This window comes from Ascaphus truei, chromosome 5, assembly GCF_040206685.1.
Source record: "Ascaphus truei isolate aAscTru1 chromosome 5, aAscTru1.hap1, whole genome shotgun sequence".
Taxonomy (NCBI): domain Eukaryota; kingdom Metazoa; phylum Chordata; class Amphibia; order Anura; family Ascaphidae; genus Ascaphus; species Ascaphus truei.
The window spans coordinates 83,451,232-83,474,392 of NC_134487.1; the positions used below are offsets into that span (position 1 = coordinate 83,451,232).

The window sequence follows — 23,161 nt, forward strand, 5'->3', positions numbered from 1 at the left end:
GTCGTTGCTTACAGTTATTTTGCATAGTTACACTGCTTTTTATACTGTCTTCACAATATAAGCATACCTGCATCTATATATGTATATGTCTGATTCTGTATATATATATATATCTAAATTGACATATATGTTGTAGTCCTACTAAAAGCAGTAACTAATATAGCACGTGCCATTGCGTGCTCATTTACATGTGAATTCCCAAAATGCATTGCTGCAGTGGAAGCAATTGATGGTGGGCGAAGATGGGGAACAACAGGGTAGTACACATGTGTAACACATGTTAATCAGAAATTATTACTAGCTACAGGTACAGAACAGAAATATGTAGAATATTATTGTGTATTTATTTATTTTACTCCGACAAACATGACATTACTGCCTATTTTAAGCATGCATCAAATATATTGCATGCAACGGCCTACAAACATCACTTGCACTAACACATCTATAGTTGTTTATGAAAAGGTCCATTTTTGCTTTAAGTCATATACAGACAGCATAATGAGGCACACGTATCATATTTTATGTCATTGTTTTCATAACTTCAAAACTGCACACGACTATTTAGCTCATCTACCATTGTGTTAAAGCAGCTGCAATTAATATCTCATCACAGCATACACTTCAACAGAGGGGGTGGGGTTCAGCACACACACTAATTACAGCCTCATTTTAGGGGCAACTTAGTTCACACCATTTTCACCTGTTTCAAGTAATTGAAAGGTGTGGCTCATTAGGCTTTTTGGGGAAGGGAAAACCGTTCTTACAACCTCACTAGCACAACTGAAGTTAATCACACTCATTTGAAAGCTTCACTTTAGCTACTAAATGCCCCAACAACTCATTACTTATCAAACCGTACGTCACACATTAGTTCACTCATATCTATAGTTGAACTACTATCAACGACACATTATCACACACTGCATGTCTTGTCTTGTTTAGTCACAGCCACATTCATGTGTGCCACATCTTATATTAATGTACCACACATATCCTCTACCAAAAACAACACTTTTTGCAATATGACCACCTTCATGATAACCATTGTGAATGGTCATCTCATGATAGTTATGTACATTATGATACTGATATCACTACACAACATATGATTTTTATGGACAAATTTAATGTATTTTTCCTCACGCATTACTGCAGAACCATAGTATGTTGTATGTTAGGCAACTCAAAAGTTCTAAGTACACAGGCATGTACATTGTTATTACAACTATTTATGTTCACTTTCACACACACATTTTGGGTTAAGGAAATGATGCTGTTAGATACTCATAAATACAGAACATACAATAACTGTTTGTTCAATATTTACACATGTAAATGTAAAACTTATGTTATTGTTATATATAGTTGCCCCTGAAGGACATGTGTCACCTGAGACTGAACAAGTGTCTTCACCTGGGTCAGCCAGCTCAACACACCTAGAAGGTGAGTGTATCAGTTGGTGGCCATATAATATGTGCTCTTCTATATGTTATGTTGTCATGTTCATTATTTGTTTTGCACATCTTCTTTAAATAGGATTACTTAGTGTCAGTGAAAATGAAGTGTAAGGCAACTTGTATTGTGTTAGTGATGTTAACTATCATGTAGGAGTTTTGAGTTTACAGCAAGTTTTCATTCACTCATATTTCATACTGAGTCCAAACATTATTCTTAAGTCAAGGTAGTTTTTAATGTGAGGTTATAAAACGTATGGAAACATGTTAGTTGTTACTTATGACACAGTACAATTACATAGTAACACAGCAGAGATTAACATGACATTTAATAATTTGTACATTTATTTGTAGAACATGATGAAGAGGATTATGATGATGATGATGATGACGCCACCGCCATACACACACAAATAGAAGCAAGTGACCATGAAGACGTTCCAATTGAAACTGTTTTACCGGCAAATCGTCCAGCAAATACGACATACGATGCAATTGTAGCTTCTGAGGGAAAAATTGTGGAAGCAGAAAATCGTCGCCATTCTGACTTCATGACAGTGCTGGAAAGGATGATTGCACTGCAGGAAGAAACAGTTTCACAATTGGCACATCTCCACAGAGTCTTCATTGAAGTGCCGAAACAGTTGCAAAAAATCAACACCTCATTCGAAGCATTAGTTGTTCAGCAAACACAAGCTAATTACTGGAGAATGACTAATGTACCACAATTCAACACCTCCCAGCCAGGATCTGTTCATGCAGGTCAGTTTTCACCACATTCATCTGATATTCATTCACCAGGCCCAAATGTTACCGGTCAAGTAGCAGAGATTGCTGTGCAGGTTCCTGACGACATACTACCACTGCCATCTGTACAAAATCAGCAGCTGACACCTACAAAGGAGCCCACAAAAACAAAATACAAGCAGTTACTACTGACCAGTTTTTGGTCAAAAACAACAAAAGACACACATGAAACAGACCAACCATCACTTGTGCAGTGTCTACCAACTTGCTCACAGTCACTACCCAAAAGCCCTGTAGGTGAATCACTGCCCAAAAGCCCTGTAGGTGAATCACTGCCCAAAAGCCCTGTAGGTGAATCACTGCCCAAAAGCCCTGTAGGTGAATCACTGGCCACAAGCCCTGTAGGTGAGTCACTGGCCACAAGCCCCGTAGGTGAACAGTCACTGCCCAAAAGCCCTGTAGGTGAGTCACTGCCCACAAGCCCTGCCCGTGAAGTGCCAGAGGCCACTCAAAGTGGCTCTGCTGTGCCTAAAGTTGGTGGCAAAAGAAAAAGGAAAATTCAAGAGACAACAAGCAGGCCTGTTACTCGCTCGCAAAAGGAACAAAAAAAATAAATGTTATAATTCAGAAAATATGTCTTTGGCCTTGTTTTGTTGACTTCACATTATCTAATTACTATTGTATGTATGCTGAAGACTGTGTTGTTTCCAAACTTTCAAGTATGTTCTTGTACACGTGAAGTTTTGGAAATGTTAACACTCAATTAATGAATAGTGTTATAAATATTTATGTATTAATCGTCTGTTCAGTAATGGTCCACCTGGAACCAGTTGCAAAGTTTAGAGAAGCTGCCATTGACTTTGCAGCAAAACATTGCATTTGGGTGTGTTAATTGATGTAAGAATTGCATATGCATATTAGTCACATGCATTTATAAAAACACCTAAGTAACTGCAAACATCTTTCTTGTACGTGTACAGCAGGATTATGTGTAAATTATTACTTACCTTTGCCTTGCTTGGGCATTCTAATTTTGTCCTTTAATCATTTGTGTGTTCTTGTTTCAATAACATCTCAGAATGTATACAAATATATATACACACACACTGAGTGTGTGTGTATATATACACACACACTGAGTGTGTGTGTGTGTGTGTGTGTGTGTGTGTGTGTGTGTGTGTGTGTGTGTGTGTGTGTATGTATGTATATATATATATATATATATATATATATATATATATATATAGTACTATATAAACTGGTATACATGTATTTTACAAACTAATACACTTCATGCTTCCTTGTGAAAGCACACTATTTTAATAATACAGGCATAATGTTTGAGAAATATCCTAAGTATGAGACTCTAACAGTATTGTGCTTAAACAAATGTTTATTACTTCATTCAATCATGTTTCTCACCATTTAAATAGGTTTCATACAAGGTATACTTACTGCCATCAATGTTGTGTGTACTCCTGCAATATTAAAATAAATAAAATATAATATATAAATATATATATTTTTATAAGAGAGATATATTTAGATATATATATATATATACACACGTATTTAAACTCATGCAGACAGGGAGTTAACCAGACTTTCACATACACACAGAAATGTAAGCGGGGAAAAAACATTTCTTTTTGCAGGTGTGTGTTTGTACTGATATGCCTGGCTAAGAAATATTTTCACACAGTGGTCTTTGTTAGTTTTCAAAAAAACACTATGTGAACGCATTCAAATTCTAGGGATGTTTTTCACAAACGAGATAAAAGAAGGAGAAATGTTTCTCCCACAGTCCCATATCACAAACCACAACTGTTAACCCAATTAGACAAACAAATCCAATTGGCGTTTGAAATAAGGAGTCAAAGTAGTTAGTTTTGTTGACCTTGACAAGGAAAAACAGGAGTTTGTTAGCCATTCAGCACATTCATTTTGATGAGCAAATAACACAGACCTGCACACAGCTTTTGTGCTACTCAGACATGGCTGATGAATTCGTTAACAATATTAATCCCCTTTTAGGGTATAAGTACATGATCTGTGAAGCCATCTTGAACAGTCGCGGACAGAAAGCAAGCACACGCCAAATCGATGATTTCATTCGAGCAAAATATCCTTATTACCAAGACCGTAAGCATGCACGGAATTTTAATTCCTCAATAAGATTCACTTTATCAAGTAATGACTTTTTTGAACGTGACCAGGATAAGCTACAACACACCTATGGTTTCTGGAAGATTGCCCCGGAAAAACAATTTCTCCTGAAAGACGGCACTTATATTGTCGTGAAAGGCATATTTATTCCTAATGGCAATAGCAATGTATCCGCTACTACTGATCCGTTTGAATCGATACGTGCTGCAATATCTGCAGCCTCCATTCCTGAAACCCACATTGTACAAGAACAAAAGTACTATGATTATGTACCAAGCCTTTCAGCTGAAAATGCATTGGAATGGGAACCCGAAGAAATGAACCTACCTCCCGACCAATTATTTGAAGAAAGCAGTGGCGATTCCTATGAGCGCATCCTGGAGGAGATATGTGTCATACTGGATTCAGCGGTTGGGTCAAGCGTGGATGAAAATGCCTTGCATTTCTGGAGCGACCAGTTGCAGCCAGGCGAAGAGTTAATTCTAGAAGAATGGTAAATATAACTATCGTTATGCGTTGACTCTGCGTTTAAATTTTTTTTTTTTTTGTAACCACCATTTTCACTTTCAATGCGTGGATACAGCGTAACATTGCAGACTGCATAACATGTAGCGATCACAAACAAATTGTTTCCTAATACAATATAGTAGAACCTGAAAGAGTAGTACACATTGCTGACGGTATACATATACGTACTTTCCTATCCCTTTAAACATATTAGCAACATTTTTCCATAACTCTAACACATACCTGTTTTGTTATCATGCAACATCTACAACATTGAAAACCGGGTCCACCACGTATGACGTGGGACCCTTGTCATGGGCCAAGGCGTCCTTAAAAAGGATTACGGATGTAAGTCCCGCCCCCAAGCGACGTGCGCGCCTCAAAGCCTATTGGCTGTCATGTTTTGTTATAGTAACGGTAACTGCAGTGTGTGATGCGTGCGGCTCAGTGTTTGTAGGCGTACCCTGGGCGTTAGCCGAATGTTAATTGAGTGGGAGGAGTGTTAGCGTGCGTTTCACGCTGGCTTAACATGACGTCACACGTATTGCATTTGCGCATTGTGTTATCGGCCGTCCTTTCTGTCCAAACACGTCTGGTTTAAAAGAATACAGATGTACTCGTTTAGAATGATTTTAGTTTCATCTTCATTGTATTTGAAATAAAGATGTGATGTTTACTGGTATTTTCTACATGTATTGAACGCACAACGTTCGCTTTGTTTTGCGCATGCGCTAACAGTTAGTGGAGCCAAGCGTGAAGTGCGTGCGCACACTAAGATGTGCGCGCACATTTTTCAGTATACAGGCAACGTTCACTTCATATACATAGTTATGGCTGCTACAAATGATAATAAAAATTACATACTGATGTGCACTTGTAGTTGTAACATATAAATGAGTGACGTGTGTATGTACACAATCATATAGAGCTGTGTAACGCGTTGTCACGGATACATATATAGTAAGGTGCCATCTTTGACCATCATGTGTTTGCTGTATTTCAGAGATGTCGGGGAAGATACAATCGGATCAATGTATGATTTCAGAAGAGTCTACCTTTATATGAGATGATTGTGAGGAGGAGCCACCGACTACAATACTACATATGGAACTAATTTTATATTGCTTGCAGCGCTTATTAACAAACAATTAAAAAAGTGATACCCTTATGCCTATATTGCATAAGCACTTAATTAACATAATGATGTTGCAAAATAGTGCCTCTTGAATTTTTCTTGAGTGTTCTTTAATGACTACTAACATTTTATGACATGGTGTGTTTTTTATATAACAACCATTCCCACTCTGCTAACACATTTGTGTATTCTATTGTGTAATGGAACGTATGACTGTCGAAACTATGTAACAATAATAATAATAATAATAATATGAGCATGTTCATGTATAGGGCTGCTAGTTGTACGCAGCGATTTACAGACACATGTTTCAGCCTGAGGTCCCTGGCCCGTGGAATGTACAAATGTTTTTTTGCCGCATGAGGCACAGGGAGATAAAGTGACTTGGCCAAGGTCACAAGGAGCCCACACCGGGAATTGAACCAGACTCCCCTGCTTCAAACTATCAGTGCCAGTGTGTGTCTTTACTCACTGAGCCACTCCTTCTCCCAATGTAAAGGACACTTACAACCAAGTAGCCATTTATATTTAAAATCTCGTGTTACATGGGTATGTAGATAAAATGGTTTGGGACTGTAGCAAATAATGTTACTGGCCAGATGTTATGGTCCCCTCCAATGCATGATGTTCTGAATATGACATCACCATCATGTTATGAAGTACGTTTCTGTGTATATTTCATTAACCTAACTAACTATAGTTTACGGTGTTTATTAATCGTTTAAAAATACATAGTATAGTCAATATGATGATATAAGCTACCATAATAAAGCTGGTGTTATCATTTGTCGGTGTTATACATGGATCCTACACCAATTGATAGAGACACAAACAGTTGTCTTAAAAAGTGTGTCTATGCTAGTGATGAATGTGCTCCCGTAAGTAAACAAATAAGTACAGTTATCCCCTTTTCTCCAAACACCTCTATATTACATTAATGGAAATTATAAGGAAACATACATAAAATGTGATGAAATGTGAGTAATCATTTTGTAATACAATGCACATGAAACCTCAAGAGTAGCTAAATGCATATACATGATACAGAAAGTACATATATGTAACATTTGTGTTTAAACCAATATGTTGTGTTTTTAGTTCAAATAATTATAGGAAGATTGAGGTAGCCACATCTTATGAGAGATGTCAGCAAATATACATACCATGATCAGTCATACTGGAGATATACCTATAATGCAAAGGAACAATATATAAATTGCAAACATTGACATGCCATCTTCAGTACCGTAAACAACACATCAAAGTGTGTATTTGGTGTTAAATGTGCAACACCATGTATATTTAATGACATTCAAAATGTAAATGAGCCTGGTGTACACATCATATGGATGTACATGTTACACTGCACCAATAACATTGTATGTAAGCATACTAGAAGCATGAATGAGTATGGGCATAATATGTGTATTGTGTTAGCATAAGGAACAACACAATGCTAAAATATTAGTGCTTTGTTACCCCAGTTGTATTCACATACACACAACTAAAGTACAATTGAAGAGGGATTATATAACCTGTGCAACAATAACATACCGGTGCCACATCCCTTTGTGCACACAGCAGAGAAAAGAAAGGTGTGCAACCCATATTCATCTGTGTCCTAACAGAAGGTTATATAAAAAAACATTATTGTTAAGATAACATAATGTAAGTATAAAAGTAGAACTTGGAACATATCTGTTTTTACTTACAAGAAAAAAATGAATTGATGAGATTCTGGCGTGTCTGGCCACCACTGGCTGTTTGTTCATTTTCAGCAGCTACATGGGTGGGATGCTCGTCTACCAAAGGCTCAGCTAGGTCTGATTGTACATTGTGCCTGAGTGCAACATTGTGCAAAATGCAACAGGCAAGGATAATATCAGAGACTTTTTGAGGCTTGTATAGAAGAGCCCCACCAGTTCTGTCCAGACACCTAAATCTGGTCTTGAGTAGGCCAAATGTCCTCTCTATAACAGATCTTGTAGATATATGGGCTGCATTGTACCTCTCCTCTGCTTCAGTTTGAGGGTTTAGCACCGGAGTCAAGAGCCACGGCCTAATTCCGTATCCTGAGTCACCTATAATGAATGGAGCACACATAAGCTTACATTAGTGATCAAATTCTACAATGCCAACATTCCTAAATAAAAATGTGTTTTGTGTTATAACATGTAAATGTGTACTCACCCAGCAGCCAACCATATTCAAAAGGTCCCTCTTCGAACGCATGGAAGACTGAAGAGTTCCTCAGGATAGAGGAATCGTGACTGGAACCAGGGAATTTGGGTACCACATGCATTATCCTCATCGTCGCATCACATACCACCTGTACATTGAGTGAATGGTAGTGCTTCCGATTGCGGTACACATGCTCACTCTGACTAGGTGCAATCAAAGCAACATGTGTGCAATCGATTGCACCCAGCACACATGGTATCCCTGCTATATTATAAAAGCCAGTCCTGACTTCCAGCCACTCTGTCGCCTCTGTAGGAAAATGAATATAATTCCTAGCGCGTCTATTGAGTGCATAGAGAAACTGGGTCAAGGCCCGCGAGAATGTAGATTGCGAGACCCCGCCCACTATGCCCACAGTTGTCTGGTATGACGCGGAAGCAAGATAATGTAATGAGCACAGCATTTTAACAAGCCCAGGGACTGCACGACCTCTGGCTGTGAAAAAATCTAAATCTCCCCTTATCTCCTGATAAAGAGCTAAGATTGCTGCTGAACTCAAACGATAGCGACTTACAATCTCCTCCTCACTCATCCCATCTAACAGGGTTCTCTCCCTGTACAGACGCGGACGAGGCACAACTTGTCTCCTCTGTCTTCTCCTCTGATCTCCTGTCCCTCTCCCTGTCCCTCGGCCTGTCCCTCTCCCTGTCCCTGTCGTATCCGCGTCACTGTCCCTGTCACTGTCCCTCGGTGTGTCCCTCCCTTGCCCTATATGATTGTCTTCATCATCAAGCATGTCATAGAAAAGAATGTTCCTCCGTCTCCTAAACAATCTCAACATTTTGAAATGAGTAGCTGTGAATGAGCAGGTAATGGGCGTCCTTTAAATAGGTATAATGATGTCAGGTGACATAGTAAAATGCAAGGTTTTACATGAACATAATAAAGTACTTGTGTGGCAAGCTGTGTGCAGTTGTTGTGTGTATTCTGCAGGGAATGATGATATTTGCCAATGATGTGACGTGATGCTTTGTAGAAACATTGCTTGCAAATAAATAGTTGCATGTGCAATGCATGTAAAACTTGTGAACGCAAGAGTCAGTCATGTAATGAGACAAAAAGGCTGAGATTGATGTGGGAAAAGTTTTGTGTAACATGTGTAATTAGCCATGTTATTGTGACATGTTGCCAACAATGAATAGTCGTGTGCATATGCATGCATTTCTGTAAGGAGGATAGTTGGTATAGAATGAGTTTACAAGGTGTCCCAATGCTGAATTACTGTACATGTGTGTATAAGTTAGGTTGAAGTGCTTGTAATGCTACGGTTACAATGTAAACATGCAATGTGATTGAGCGTCCAATAAGTGACGTCATGAAAATAGGGAGGACCAAACGTAGATGTAAACATGAGAATTTAGATGTACATGAAGGTTTAAAGATGCGTGATACATTACAAGCATTGTGTAATGTAAAGGAACATGAATATACGGTGTATGTGTGACATGTGTGACATGTGTAACATCATGTAAACAATTGTCGATCAATGCAGTAAAATGTGTGCTATGATGTGAGGTTCTCCTTTAAGAGTTGAGTATAGTATTTTCCCTTGCCACATCATCACATGATGAGTAATGTGACCCGCAAATGCTGCAAACATGTAAAAGTATAATGTTATGCAAATAATACACGTCAGCCGTGACACAATGCAGGGAATGCCCCCCACACTGTAATGCAAATGACGTTTGTATTGTGAGCAATGAAACGTAAACAGTACTATACTGTTATACGTCCCCGCTCCATTGACTCCATTGATGTACAGAAGATTTTTTTTTTCTAAGTGCCGTTCCGGCAGCCTTAGCGATCGTTCTCCCGTCCAAACTGCCAACTTTAGTTGGCGGGAGAAATCGGCCATAACATCTCAATTTCGTAGTGCCGATCAGCCCCGATAAGCTGTTTTTTTTTGTTGAATCCAGCCGATTTAAAAAGTGGCGATCTGTGGCGAAAACAGGCTTATCGGCAGCCGACTGGCCATAACAAAATAATCGGCTCCGAAACCTGGCGAAATCAAGCACTTATCGGCGCTTACTGAATCTCAAACCCAATTTTGGCTATAAAATGGTGATAATTCCCTTATCAACGCTTACTGCATGAGGCCCTATGAAGCCTATTCACTAAACCTCAATAAAATCAGTGCATAGGCAAGCGACTTTGTTTTATTTTACTGAACTATAAAACATGTGTCAAAACGGTATTCACTAATAAAAAACACCATCTTTTTAAAGTGTGGTAATTAAATGTAAGAACGCACTACTTGGTTTTTTTTTCTTTCTGAGTTATCGCACTGAAAGTGTTTGTTTAAACTGCAGCCTGGAGGAGCTGCATGTAGACGCTGTGCCTCCATGCACGGCTCTTAGACTGAGGCCATGGTACTGCAGACCGTGCGGAGGCGTCCGAAGACTGCCTTAACGCAGTTCGCATCCAGTGTTCGCGTTGCGCAAGAAATCAGTTCAAACTGATTTCTTGGCGTGACAGGCCGGTCACGTGAGTGGTTCGCCCAATGAGGGTGAACCAGCTCTGTGACGTCACTGGCACTCACCTAGACATGCCCATGGACGGCGCACGTACAATGGCCAAAAACACACCCGCTTCAAGCAGGTGACAACACGGCCACACACGCCTCCGCATGGGCGAAGGCACTATGGACCTGGCCTTAGGCTGTGTCCTTAATGCAGGAGATGTCGCTCGCGCCAAAAACAAACACTAGGATGCTATTGTTTATGAGTGTGTGCACAAGCGCGATGGGACGACTGTGCTTCGCGCAACAAGCTAAATTGAATTTGCCGCACGATGGCCGGTTCACATGAGTGGTTTGCCCAATGAGGGTGAATCCTCTCTGTGACATCACGGCCGTGCCCCTGACACCTCCCCATTGCCTCTACCTGCAGGACAGAAATCTCTCCTGCTTGAGGCGAACGTGACGCCGCGCCAACGTGTGTGCACGCTTACACTATGGCCGAGACCTTACAGGCGTTGATGCAGTTTAAATATTCATTTAAATAATAGTGTACAGGAGCAGGTGGTCTCCTGACCTAAACCACATTTATTTCAGCCTCAGGAACCCCTTGCTTCCCGTGATACAGGTCCCATTATGTGGTGCCGGTATCTCCGCCATTTTTAAATCCTATGCATCACGGCCCACGAGACCGGGGGTTTAAATACTGCAGGAGATACCGGCCCCCCTTAGGCCTCGGTCCCGCTGCGCTCGTTGGCGCGGGCGGCGGGTCGCAAGTTCCCCACCAGCAGGGGAATCCTCGCGAGCCGGTCCCGGTCCCCACTGGCTGCACAGAGCACTACACGCTGTAGCGCGTCAGCCGCTGGAGACACCAGAGAATGGTGTTTTCTAGCTTTGACGCGTGACGTGTGTGGCTGTGAGCCAATGGGGAGGGGAGGCTTCGGGAGGAGGAGAGGCTTCGGGGAGCGGGGAGGAGTGTGGAGTGAAAGCAGGTGAGTGCCTTTCTCTGTGTGTGTGTCTGAGTGCGTGCCTGTCTGTGTGTGTATGTGTCTGAGTGCGTGAGTGCCTGTCTGTGTGTGTGTGTGCCCGAGTGCCTGCCTCTGTCTGTGTGTGTGTGTATGAGTGCGTGAGTGCCTGCCTGTGTGTGCGCGCGTGTGTGTGTGTATGAGTGTGTGAGTGCCTGCCTGTGTGTGTGTGTGCGCGTGTATGAATGAGTGCCTGCGTGTGTGTGTTTAAACTTACCTTCCAGCTCCAGCCCGAGTCCGTGGAGGAAGGGGGGGGGGAGAGTAGCGGGTCCCTCCGCTCAAGCCACGCCCCCCTCCCTGTCAAACCTCCCACCTCCCGCCCACCTCCCGATCAAACCTCCCACCTCCCGCCCACCTCCCGATCAAACCTCCCACCTCCCGCCCACCTCCCGCTCCGGCTCCCGCTCCCTACAGACCGCAGATCACGGTCTGTGTATCTCAGCGCACCGCCTGTCAGCAGCGCAGGTGCGCTGACTCTGGGAGCGGGGCCTTAGCCTTACCGGGGCCTGTATCTCGGGAAGTAGGGGGTCCATGAGGCTCAAATTATTGCGGTTCAGCTCAAGAGACCCCCTGCTCCTGTACCCTATTATTAAAAAAAAATGTAAAATTAAAACTTCATTACCGTAGCGGCTAGCTGCTAAGGTAATGAAGCTGCTTTAATGTGATTTTTAATAATAGTAGTTAATTGAATAGGCCGCTTAGTGCAATATTGCCCTGTTATCTGAGCTTTGTGCATAGCAGCAAAGGCAATATCGCACTACAAGGGCACTTATAGTCTATAAGCCACTTATCGAGGTTTAGTGAATAAGCCCCTATATGCTTACCCAGCAATAGATATTCAGGCCAGAGTGTAAGAAAATAATTTGCTTTAAATGAGAAGCTATATAGTAGCGCTATATATCTGGGTCCGCTATGCCATCCCTGTTTTTGAGTAGAACTAATTTCACTTATCTCTATTTCTTATATTGCCATATGAACTGGGGAAAAAAAATAATCTATTTTCCAGGTCTTTTATGAATTTAAAAAGTATGGGGACAGTGAGTGTTTGGAAATTGTACAAAATCTTTGTTAAATTTAAATTTCAATAGAGCTTATACATCAAAGCCATGCTATATGGAAATTATTCTATGTGAGCAAGTCTTTTTTAATTTGGGCTAATAAATTGGGATAGTTTTATTTATACATGGAGTGGTAATTCTTAGTTAGGCATATGTCTTTCCATTTGTAATTAAAGTCTATTTGGAGTAGTTTCATGTCATGTTTTGTCAAGGTTAAATTTAGTACCTCTAAATTATCCGAATTTATCTTGTGAATTTATCTTGTGTCCCGACAACATGCCAGACTCTGATAGCGTGGCCTGTAAATTAGGAAGCAATGTTAATGCCAATATTAATGGCCTGGATATTGGGATTGTTCTTGCTAATCTATCCTAAACACTGCTGCCATCCTGACGCTTGTATTCTGCTCAAGGTTGTCTTCTCTCTACAACGAAAGAAAACAAGCGCAGACGCAAATGTGAAGTAAGTTCAAATCAATTAATATATATTAAAAGGTATGATATCTGCGTACATCAGTGAAGACAAAAGTAGGCATATCGTGCACTTAGGTTAACATGTTACCCGGCACCGGAGAGACGAGCCTGACGGCGGTTCCAGCGGGCACGGTGCAAAGACGTTCTTGCAGACTTCGTAGAGCCGGACTAAGACAGCCAGTGACGGCCTAAAATGACGGACGATCAGCGTTACCTCACCCATTTTGGTGACACGGCGGTTGCTGCGGTTCTACGGTTCCTGTGCGTCTGGCGGTGCCGGGTAACATGTTAACCTAAGTGCACGATATGCCTACTTTTGTCTTCACTGATGTACGCAGATATCATACCTTTTAATATATATTAATTGATTTGAACTTACTTCACCATTTGCGTCTGCGCTTGTTTTCTTTTGTTTCAGTTCTAGGAGTGATTTCTCACTCCTATATCCACAGCTGCAGACCCTATACCTTCCAAGGTTGTGTTATATTTATATCACTTAGGTGTATATGGCTTATATTCCCTTATTGCAATAGAGGGTTTCTTTGCGCACTTAAAATCTGTTTTTTTGTCTTCTCTCTACCCCTTTTGTGTCTAAAGCCCTCACCCGCCTTAAACCTTTCTCACTGACTGCCCAACACCTATGGATTGCCCTTCCTCTCAATATTCGACTAGCACCCTCTCTGTGCACCTTTAAGACCCATCTTAAAAAACACCTCCTTAACGAAGCATATGAGTAGCTCCATGGCTGATACTTTACACCTCATACATAAACCTTGGCCCCTTGCAGACACACTTACCAGAACACCCTCCTACTGTCTTAGTACATTCTTCCTACCTACCAATTAGATTGTAAGCTCTTAGAGACAGGGACTCCTTTTCTAAATGTCACTTTTATGTCTGGCACTTCTTCCCATTATTTGTTACAGCTGAACCCCTTTATAACGCGGGGTCCACATAATGAGACTGCGTTATAACCGATTATACTGAAAGGCATTACTGTGCAGTAGAAGTTAAGTTTGATAATGGAGTCAATGACATCACACCAATCCTATAGTGTAGCAGGTAAAGAATCGCTACTAGTGTATGAAGGGTCATGGGTTTGATTCCTGCATGGTATGATAAAATTATTAGTGAGGGGGAGGTGTGTGTGTGTGTGTGTGTGTGTTGTATGTTGTGTGTCCGTTAGCAATAAAGAATTGAATGTTATTAAAAAAGGGAGAGAGGAGAGAGCTGCAGATGCTGGGTAAGTCCTCGCACGGCGGCCATTTTGATAAAAAAAAAAACAAACAAACAAACAAAAAAACTTGGTGATGTTTTTAAATCGGGAGCCACACTCAGACCGCGTTATAAGTGGATCTGCATTGTAGCGGATCGCGCTATAACGAGGTTGAGAGGTATTAACGGGGTATTTGTATGATTTGTTATTTATATGATTTTCACGTGTATTACTGCTGTGAAGTGCTACAGTATGTACATTAATGATGCTATATAAATAAGGATATATATACATACATACATATATTGTACAAGCTAGTGAGAGCAAATAGCAGTGGGGATAATGGGCAGTCATTAGTGATTTTTAATTTTTTCATATGCCCTTTTTAAAATGTTTATCTACACATTTTCTGTAATATGGGTAGGGGTATGGAAAGCAAAAGGTGAGTGAATGGAAGTGAAAAATACATGGATACTTAAAAAAGTTAAACCAATCATCAGGGCATATACTTTACATAGGTCTTAACAAAGGAGTATGAAAGAAAATACTATTTGAACTGTAAACAGATGAGTGAAGAAGTTGACCATATTTTATGGAAACTCTTTTCAGCGCCTCTTTTACAGAAGGTATTTAAAGGAGTAATCCATGCCGACGATTTTTTTTGCAAAGGCCTTTGCCGCTTTAAGACATTTAATTATTAGAAAAGGTTACCATCCAGGCACTCAGTCCCTGTTGGTACTAGTTCAATAGGTGCAAAACTCCAGACAGGTGTGTCTTGGTTTTACCAGGAAAGAACATGCTCTGGATCATAGTAAGAAGTGTCCTTTAGCACTCCACAGTAACTAGACAAGTAACTAAAACTAATGGTTACATCTGTAGTTTGCACTAGAAAAAAATGGGAGAACACACAGAACAGCTCTCCTGATGGCATATGCACTCACAAGCAGTGCTTAACATCAAGAGTGTCTGGCAAGGTCTTTTTCTCTCCTCTGTTTCCCTGTTTCACCCACAGAGGGAAACTGCTTTACTTCTTATGCTGCTTGTCTGTTCCTCACACAGACACCAAGTGAGGTTGTTTTAGTCGGATGACGTCACACTATGTGGGATTCCAAGTAAACCTCTGTAGCAACGTGGATCTGCCTTCCAGATGGGCTCAACATGTGCCGCCAGTCTACTTGGCTTCTTCAGGAACTCTTACAGTTGTAGTTTGGACAGTTTGAGTCTTGATATACAGGGCTCCTGTGAACATGCAATATGTTTTATAAAATAAAAATAATATATAATCTTTTCAATATTCATTTAAACGACAAGAGAGTGTTTTGGGCCTCAACACTCTCCCTGATTGGGAATAGTGAGATGTTTATCAAAACATCTTAATAGTATTGGGACACAGTATAAAAATATAGCCCACAAATGTGTTTGCAGTAAGTAAAGAAAAAAAATACTGAAGATAATAAAAATCATTGATTTCAAATATCTGTACACAGTAAACATGTTTTGTAGAGTTGCATAGATACATGTTGTGTTACAAGAGAGTAATCTTGTTTTCACATGCAGCTCACTTCAAGTAATGGTATGTGTAACTTTCGTACATTGACATGTTGGGAATTATTTCCATTGGTGGAGGGTATCACTCCTTCCCACAGGTTAATCATACTGGCACTGAGAGTGAGGTCAAAAAAAGTTATTTTGCAAGTTAAATACACAAGAGTTATTTTGCTGGAATAGATTACAACATCGTTTTTATATTGTATTGCCAATTATATTCTTACAAAGTAGGTAAAACATATAATTAAACTGTTTGTATCAACAGAAAATGCAAGGCTTTTTGTCACAGCAGAATTCTAAAACAATCTAGTAATAATGTAATTTAAACATTATGGAAAAAAATAACAATATTATTTTGTTCTATGACAGCATAACGTGATCACAGAAATCCCTATACTACCAAGTGTTAAGAAGTTTACTAGAATATCTGTACGAATACATATATCATACCTTCCACTTGTGTACCATATACTATTCCCTCTTATTTTTAGTAATGTTTGACAATGTATACCTAAAAATATCTTTTGGTGGGAATGAGTATTGCAATCAATGTATCTTTGCCCCTATTGCCCCAACAGAAATGGTACTCTTAAGGACATATTTTAGGACCAATGATACTGGTATAAATTGGGAATCACTGCATTGGGAAATTTGTTTAGAAAGAATCAGATATGACATTACCATATATTAATTTAGTGGCTATTGCGTGTCCTCTCTTTTAGTCTCTTTATGTGATGCAACTATCCACTGCAGGACTGTACTGTAAATGGGTCTTCCTATAAAGCTTAATCGACCATTGAAAGGGAAGCTCAATAAGTGCCAAATTTTAAATGCTACACGGTGTACAATTGCCAAAAATTGGAAACAACCTGCCCCCATCCCTAAACCAAATAAATAATAAAATTTGGCATATAGTCTATATGGAAAAACTCTCAGCCTATCTGAACGGCTCTACCTCGCAATTTTCTGAGATTTAGGCTCCTTAGTTCCGTCCTGCAGGTATATCCCCATATATAGACTAGGATGCTTGGAACAGAGTGATACATGTGGTATTTAGTTCGTTGTTTACAGTGTTATATTGTTACAAATGCTGTCCCATCCCCCCCTTCCATGATCCCCCCCCTTATTGTTTTATAACCAGCTTATTTGTATTATTGTATCCCCCCTCCCCTTTTTTGTTTCTGTTCTGCATACCCTATTTTTTATGTATATAAAATGATCAATACATTTTTTTTAAGTAATAAGTGCCTAAGGTATTTCCATTTTCTATGAAGTAAAAATTCAAAAGGAAATATAGTATATTTTAAGATGAATTTAAATAATTTCTTTTCTGGATCCAGCAGCAGGTTGGCAGCAGAAAAGTCTTTCATAAGCGGAGGCCTTGGCGGAATACCCACTCTGTAGAAGGGCAATGACTTATGCATGTGTAGCAATGGCTGATCCAGACTGCCTCTCTGCCTCCTGTCACATAAGTCCTTAGTAGCTACAGGTTGTGGCAGGCTATCCTAGGGGCATTGACCCCCCCCCCCCTCATGCTGACACTCTGAGTGACAGAGGAGGTGATGCCACAAGGGTCTGTGTATAACCAATCATGGTAGAGACTTTGTGCCCTGCACTTCTGGTGCATCAGAGAGGAAGTGCTAAATTATAGCTGGGTGAGGAAACAAGAACCTCATCTCCTCCCGGCTGGGAGTGAGACATGCAGTCAGTCCCTCATGGGTTGACTGAACAAGAGAGATTATAGGCCTCAAGTCTACCAGAGAGCCAAGGCCCCATCCAGAGGTCTGGGGACCCAGATCAATCCTCATGCATATGCTGTACTGCTAGCAGTGGCTGCTACAATAAATCATCCCTTTTTATATACAGGTGTACCCCTGCCTCAGGTCTCAGTCTATTGGGTAGAGGTATGGATGGAATCTGCCCTAGTGGGGGACTAACTCTGGAAATCCTGGAGCCCACTGGAGCTGGAGGCGCTGACACCCTGAATGAACATTGAAGATCTACAAAAGCCTGTCCTCCCCCACTCTTCCCCCTGTTACCATGTCAGGTGGCATTTATGCTCTTTGATGTGTGTGGTAAAAAATTATAAAAGCTAAACACAGAATTATATTGTCATCTTGCTATTTATTTTTATTGTTATATATTATTTAAACACAAAAAACACCTTTTTTTTTTGCACATGGAAAAGTATTTATATATAAAATAAACAAACAAACAAACACTGATTTTACAAAAAATAAATAAACACTGAAAACCAAAATCCCTAACTACAAGTAATGCCACGAATGGCAATATTTTCTTCCAAGCTCGAGACGATACATGTCCTCACATATTGTGCTTATTTTCCTAAGAATATTTAATTTTAGCTGCATCATTGCAGTTCATTTGTGAAATGATTTCTGGTGATGTTGAACAGCAAAGATTTTCAAGACTTTGATTGCTGGTTCCAGTTTTTGTAACATCCCCTGGGCTTTGCTATAACTGTGTCTCAATGAAGTCACATCACATAAGAAAATATTATTCTATATATACAGTAAATACTTGTACAACATGCTCACAGCAAAATAAAAAGGATATTGGAATAAGATCCTGTTTCTTCTTGCTTAATGATATCATTTTCAAGTTTTCTGGAAACAGATGTTTATATATATATATATATATATATATATATATATATATATATATATATATATATATAGACCTGTCTAAGACATGCAAATGAACATACAGTAATATTTCCAGTTGCTTTATGCTTTACTGTGGAAGGATTTTGTCACTTTTTTCACCCACCATAACCTTAATAAGTGTGGTATATATATATATATATATACAGTGTTCGACAAACCTATACATTTGCTCGCCCCGGGCGAGTGGATTTAACCCCCGGGCGAGTAAATATTGGCCCAAGCAGCACACGTTTGGTACTAGGTGGCGAGTAGATTTTTTTGTGTGGCGAGTAGAATTTTTGGTGATTTGTCAACCACTGTATATATATATATATATATATATATATATATATATACAGTGTTTGACAAACCTATATATTTGCTCGCCCCAGGCGAGTGGATTTAACATCGTGGCGAGCTCCTATTGGCCCAAGCAGCACACGTTTGGTACTAGGTGGCGAGTAGATTTTTTTGTTCGGCGAGTAGATTTTTTGATGATTTGTCGACCACTATATATATATATATATATATATATATATATATATATATATATATATCAACTGTAAATATTACTGTATGTTCATTTGCATGTCTTAGACAGGTCTGCAACCCTGTCTTTCCCCATTATCGCCAGCATATAGCGCTTCCACTGCAGCAAGGGATTCTGGGAAATTACATGCAAATGAGCACTCAGTGCCACCTTTTGTCTCAAGCTCGTATTACACAAGCAAATCCTCAAGCCAATGCATGCTGTTTTAAACACAGCTTTTAGACAGTGGGTTCAATGGCTTTGCATCTCATCCCAGCCTCTGTCTAAAAGCTGTGTTTAAAACAGCATGCATTGGCTTGAGGAGTTGCTTGTGTAATACGAGCTTGAGACAAAAGGTGGCACTGAGTGCTCATTTGCATGTCATTTCCCAGAATCCCTTGCTGCAGTGGAAGCGCTGTGTGCTGGGCGATAATGGGGAAAGACAGGGTTGCAGACCTGTCTAAGACATGCAAATGAACATACAGTAATATTTACAGTTGCTATATATATATATATATATATATATATATATATATATATATATATATATATTACAGAAAATTTCAATATTGACAGGAAACATGTAGCTATATTTATAGATCAATATAATATTGACTATTTTATTAAAACATATTATCTTTAGATACTATACTATACTTATATTTATTTAGGCCATAATTACTAAGCGTTTTACTCAATAAGACACTTTCCTGCTGTAAGGGGCCATATTTATTAAGCAGTGCTCAATTGTGATTTATGGAGTAAAACGTCTTAGTAAACATGGCCTTTAATGTATTGAACCCCAAATGGCATTATATTTAAAAACTGACACCTTTTCTCTGTCATGTCATATGTATGTATGTCTTTATTTATATAGCGCCATTAGTGTACATAGTGCTTCACAGTAGTAATACACGTGACAATCATATAAATAACAAATAATACAAATAACAAATCATGGGAATAAGTGCTTCAGACATAAAAGTAACATTTCGGAAGAGGAGACCCTGCTCCGAGGAGCTTACAATCTAATTGGTAGGTAGGAAGAACGTACAGAGACAGTAGGAGGGAATTCTGGTAAGTGCATATGCAGGGGGCCAAGCTTTATGTATCATGTGTCTAGTATTATCCACGGTGCTACTCATATGCTTCTTTAAGCAAGTGTGTCTTAAGGTGGGTCTTAAAGGTGGATAGAGTGGGTGCTGGTCGGGTATTGAGGGGAAGAGCATTCCAGAGGTGCGGGGCAGTCAGTGAAAAAGGTTTAAGGCAGGAGAGGGCTTTAGATACAAAGGGGGTGAGAGAAGACATCCTTGAGCAGAACGCAAGAGTCAGGATGGAGTATAGCGAGAAATTAGGGGCTGAGATGTAAGGAGGAGCAGAAAAGTGTAAAGCTTTAAAAGTGAGGAGGAGAATTGAGTGTGAGATGCAGGATTTGATCGGATGCCAGGAGAGTGATTTGAGCAGGGGAGACGCTGAAACAGATTTCGGAAATAGTAGAGTGAATCTGATAGCTGCATTTAGGATAGATTGTAGGGAGACAGGTGAGAGGCAGGAAGGCCGGACAGCAGGAGGTTGCAGTAATCGAGACGGGAGAGAATGAGAGCCTGAGACAGTTTTAGCAGTTGAACAACAGAGGAAAGGGCGTATCTTTGTAATATTGAGGAGCAAAAAGCGACCGGTTTTATAAACATTTTGAATGTGAGAGAGGAGTCGAGGCAGTATGCTTGTGCTACTGGGTGAATGATATTACTACCAACAGTAATGTGGAAGGAGGTAGTAGGGCCAGGTTTGGGAGGAAGTATGCCATGTCGGTTTTTGCCATGTTAAGTTTAAGTCGGCGTAGGGCCATCCAGGATGCTATTGAAGAGAGACATTCAGAAACTTTGGTCTGTACAGCAGGTGTAAGGTCAGGGGTTGAAAAGTAAATTTGAGTGTTGTCAGCATAGAGGTGATCTTTAAACCCAAGAGATGTGATTAGGTCACCTAGAGAAAGTGTGTACAGAGAAACGAGAAGAGGTCCCAGGACAGAGCCCTGGGGTACCCCACAGAGACATCGATAGAGGAGGAGGAGGTGTTAGCAGAAGAGACACTGAAAGTACGATGGGAGAGGTAAGAGGAGATCCAGGATAGAGCTTTGTTCCAAATACAAGGAGTATGGAGAATGTGAAGGAGAAGAGGTGGTCCATGGTGTCAAATGTTGCAGAGTGGTCAAGTTATATGAGCAGAGTGTAATGACTTCTGTCTTTGGCAGCATGGAGGTCATTAGTTATTTTAGTGAGGGCTGTTTCATTCGAGTGAGCAGTGCGGAAGCCAGATTGTAGAGGGCCTAGGAGAGAATGGGTATTGAGAAAGTGGAGCAAGTGAGAGAATACAAGACGTTCAAGGAGTTTAGAGGGAAAAGGCAGGAGGGAGACAGGTCGATAGTTAGAAACACAGGTATGATCAAGCTTGCTGTTTGTGAGTAATGGTAAAACTGTTGCATGTTTGAAGGAGGAGGGAAAGGTACCAGAGTAGATTGAGGAGTTAAAAATGTGTGTGAGCGTAGGGGTTATAGTAGGAACAAGAGGTTTTAGGAGATGAAGGGAATGGGGTCTAGAGGGCAAATGGTAGAGTGAGAGGAGGAGATCAGCAGTGACACATCCTCCTCTGAGACAGCGGAAAAAGAGTCAAGGAAGGCAGGAGGAGAGTTAGGAAGCGGTGTAGGATGGGAGGAGGAAACAGAGGGGATGTTCTGACGTATGGATTTCACCTTTTCCTTAAAATAGTCAGCAACGTCCTGAGGTGTGATGGAGGAAGAAGAAGAGGCAGCTGAGGGTGGTTTGAGTAGAGAGTCAAAGACAGAAAAGAGTCGGCGTGGGTTAGATTTGTTCGTGTTGATTAGTGAAGAAAAGTAGGTTTGTTTAGCTTGAGAGAGGGCAGAGTTGAAACAGGATAGCATAAATTTGTAGTGAAGGAAGTCTGCGAGAGTCTGCATGCGCGGGTGGGAATTTAGCCAGGGTCTGGGGTTAGAAGGGCGAGGATGGCAGAGAGAAAGCAGGGCATGTAGATCAAGAGAGGAGGATAAGGTAGACTAAACAGGTTGTCAAGGTCTGGACCAAAACTGAGGAGAGAGGAGCGTAAAGTGGACTCAAAGGCTGGTAGGTTAATAGAGAGCTGGTTTCTGCAGAAACAAGGGGGAGGTGGAGATGGAGAAGGGGAGAAGCGAGAGACAGAAAATTAGATGAGGTGATGGTCAGAGAGAGGAAAGGGGGAAATAGAGAAATCAGAGAGAGAATTTTTTTTTAGTGAAAACCAGATCTAGGTAGTGGCCATCCCTGTGGGTGCTGGGTGCAGTATACTGTTGAAGGCCAAAAGAAGAGGTTAGAGAGAGAAAGCAGGCAGCCCAGGGGAGAGAGGGTCATCAATGTGGCAGTTGAAGTCCCCAAGGAGAAGAACAGGAGAGTCTGAGGAGAGAAAGAAGAAAGCCAGGATTCAAAGTGAGAGAGAAAGGCAGAAGGGGAATGAGTAGAGGTAGGTGGGCGATAGATGAGTGCCACGTGGACAGGGAGAGGAGAGAAGATCTAGACAATGTCAGCCTCAAAGGAGGGAAAAGCAAGAGAGGGGGGAATAGGAAAGGTTCGGTAATGGCAGAGAGAGGAGAGGAGGAGCCCCACGCCTCCACCCCTGCCACCAGGGCGCGGAGTGTGGGAGAAAGAAAGCCCACCATAAGGGCAGCTTCCAGAGCAGAGTCAGAATGAGTGAGCCAAGTCTCAGTTATAGCAAATAGGAGCAGATAGTGAGAGAGAAAGAAGTTATGGACAGAGAGGCACTTGTTAGAAAGGGAGCGAGCATTCCAAAGGGCACAGGAGAAAGGGAGAGAAGAGGGAGGGTGGCAGGGGATTGGTATGAGGTTGGATGGATTGACACCACTGTGTGGTGGAAGTGATTCCTGCAGCTCC

General features: G+C 40.8%; 1 long non-coding RNA gene across 1 annotated transcript in view; it reads left to right on the forward strand.

Moving 5' to 3' along the window:
* The window catches only part of LOC142494398 (uncharacterized), a 110,710-nt gene extending 92,578 nt beyond the window's left edge, over positions 1 to 18,132 (forward strand). The window contains exon 2 of the long non-coding RNA XR_012801416.1: positions 17,895 to 18,132. This is a non-coding gene — a long non-coding RNA (uncharacterized LOC142494398). The remainder of the gene's footprint in view (positions 1 to 17,894) is intronic.
* The last annotated feature ends 5,029 nt before the right edge of the window (positions 18,133 to 23,161 follow it).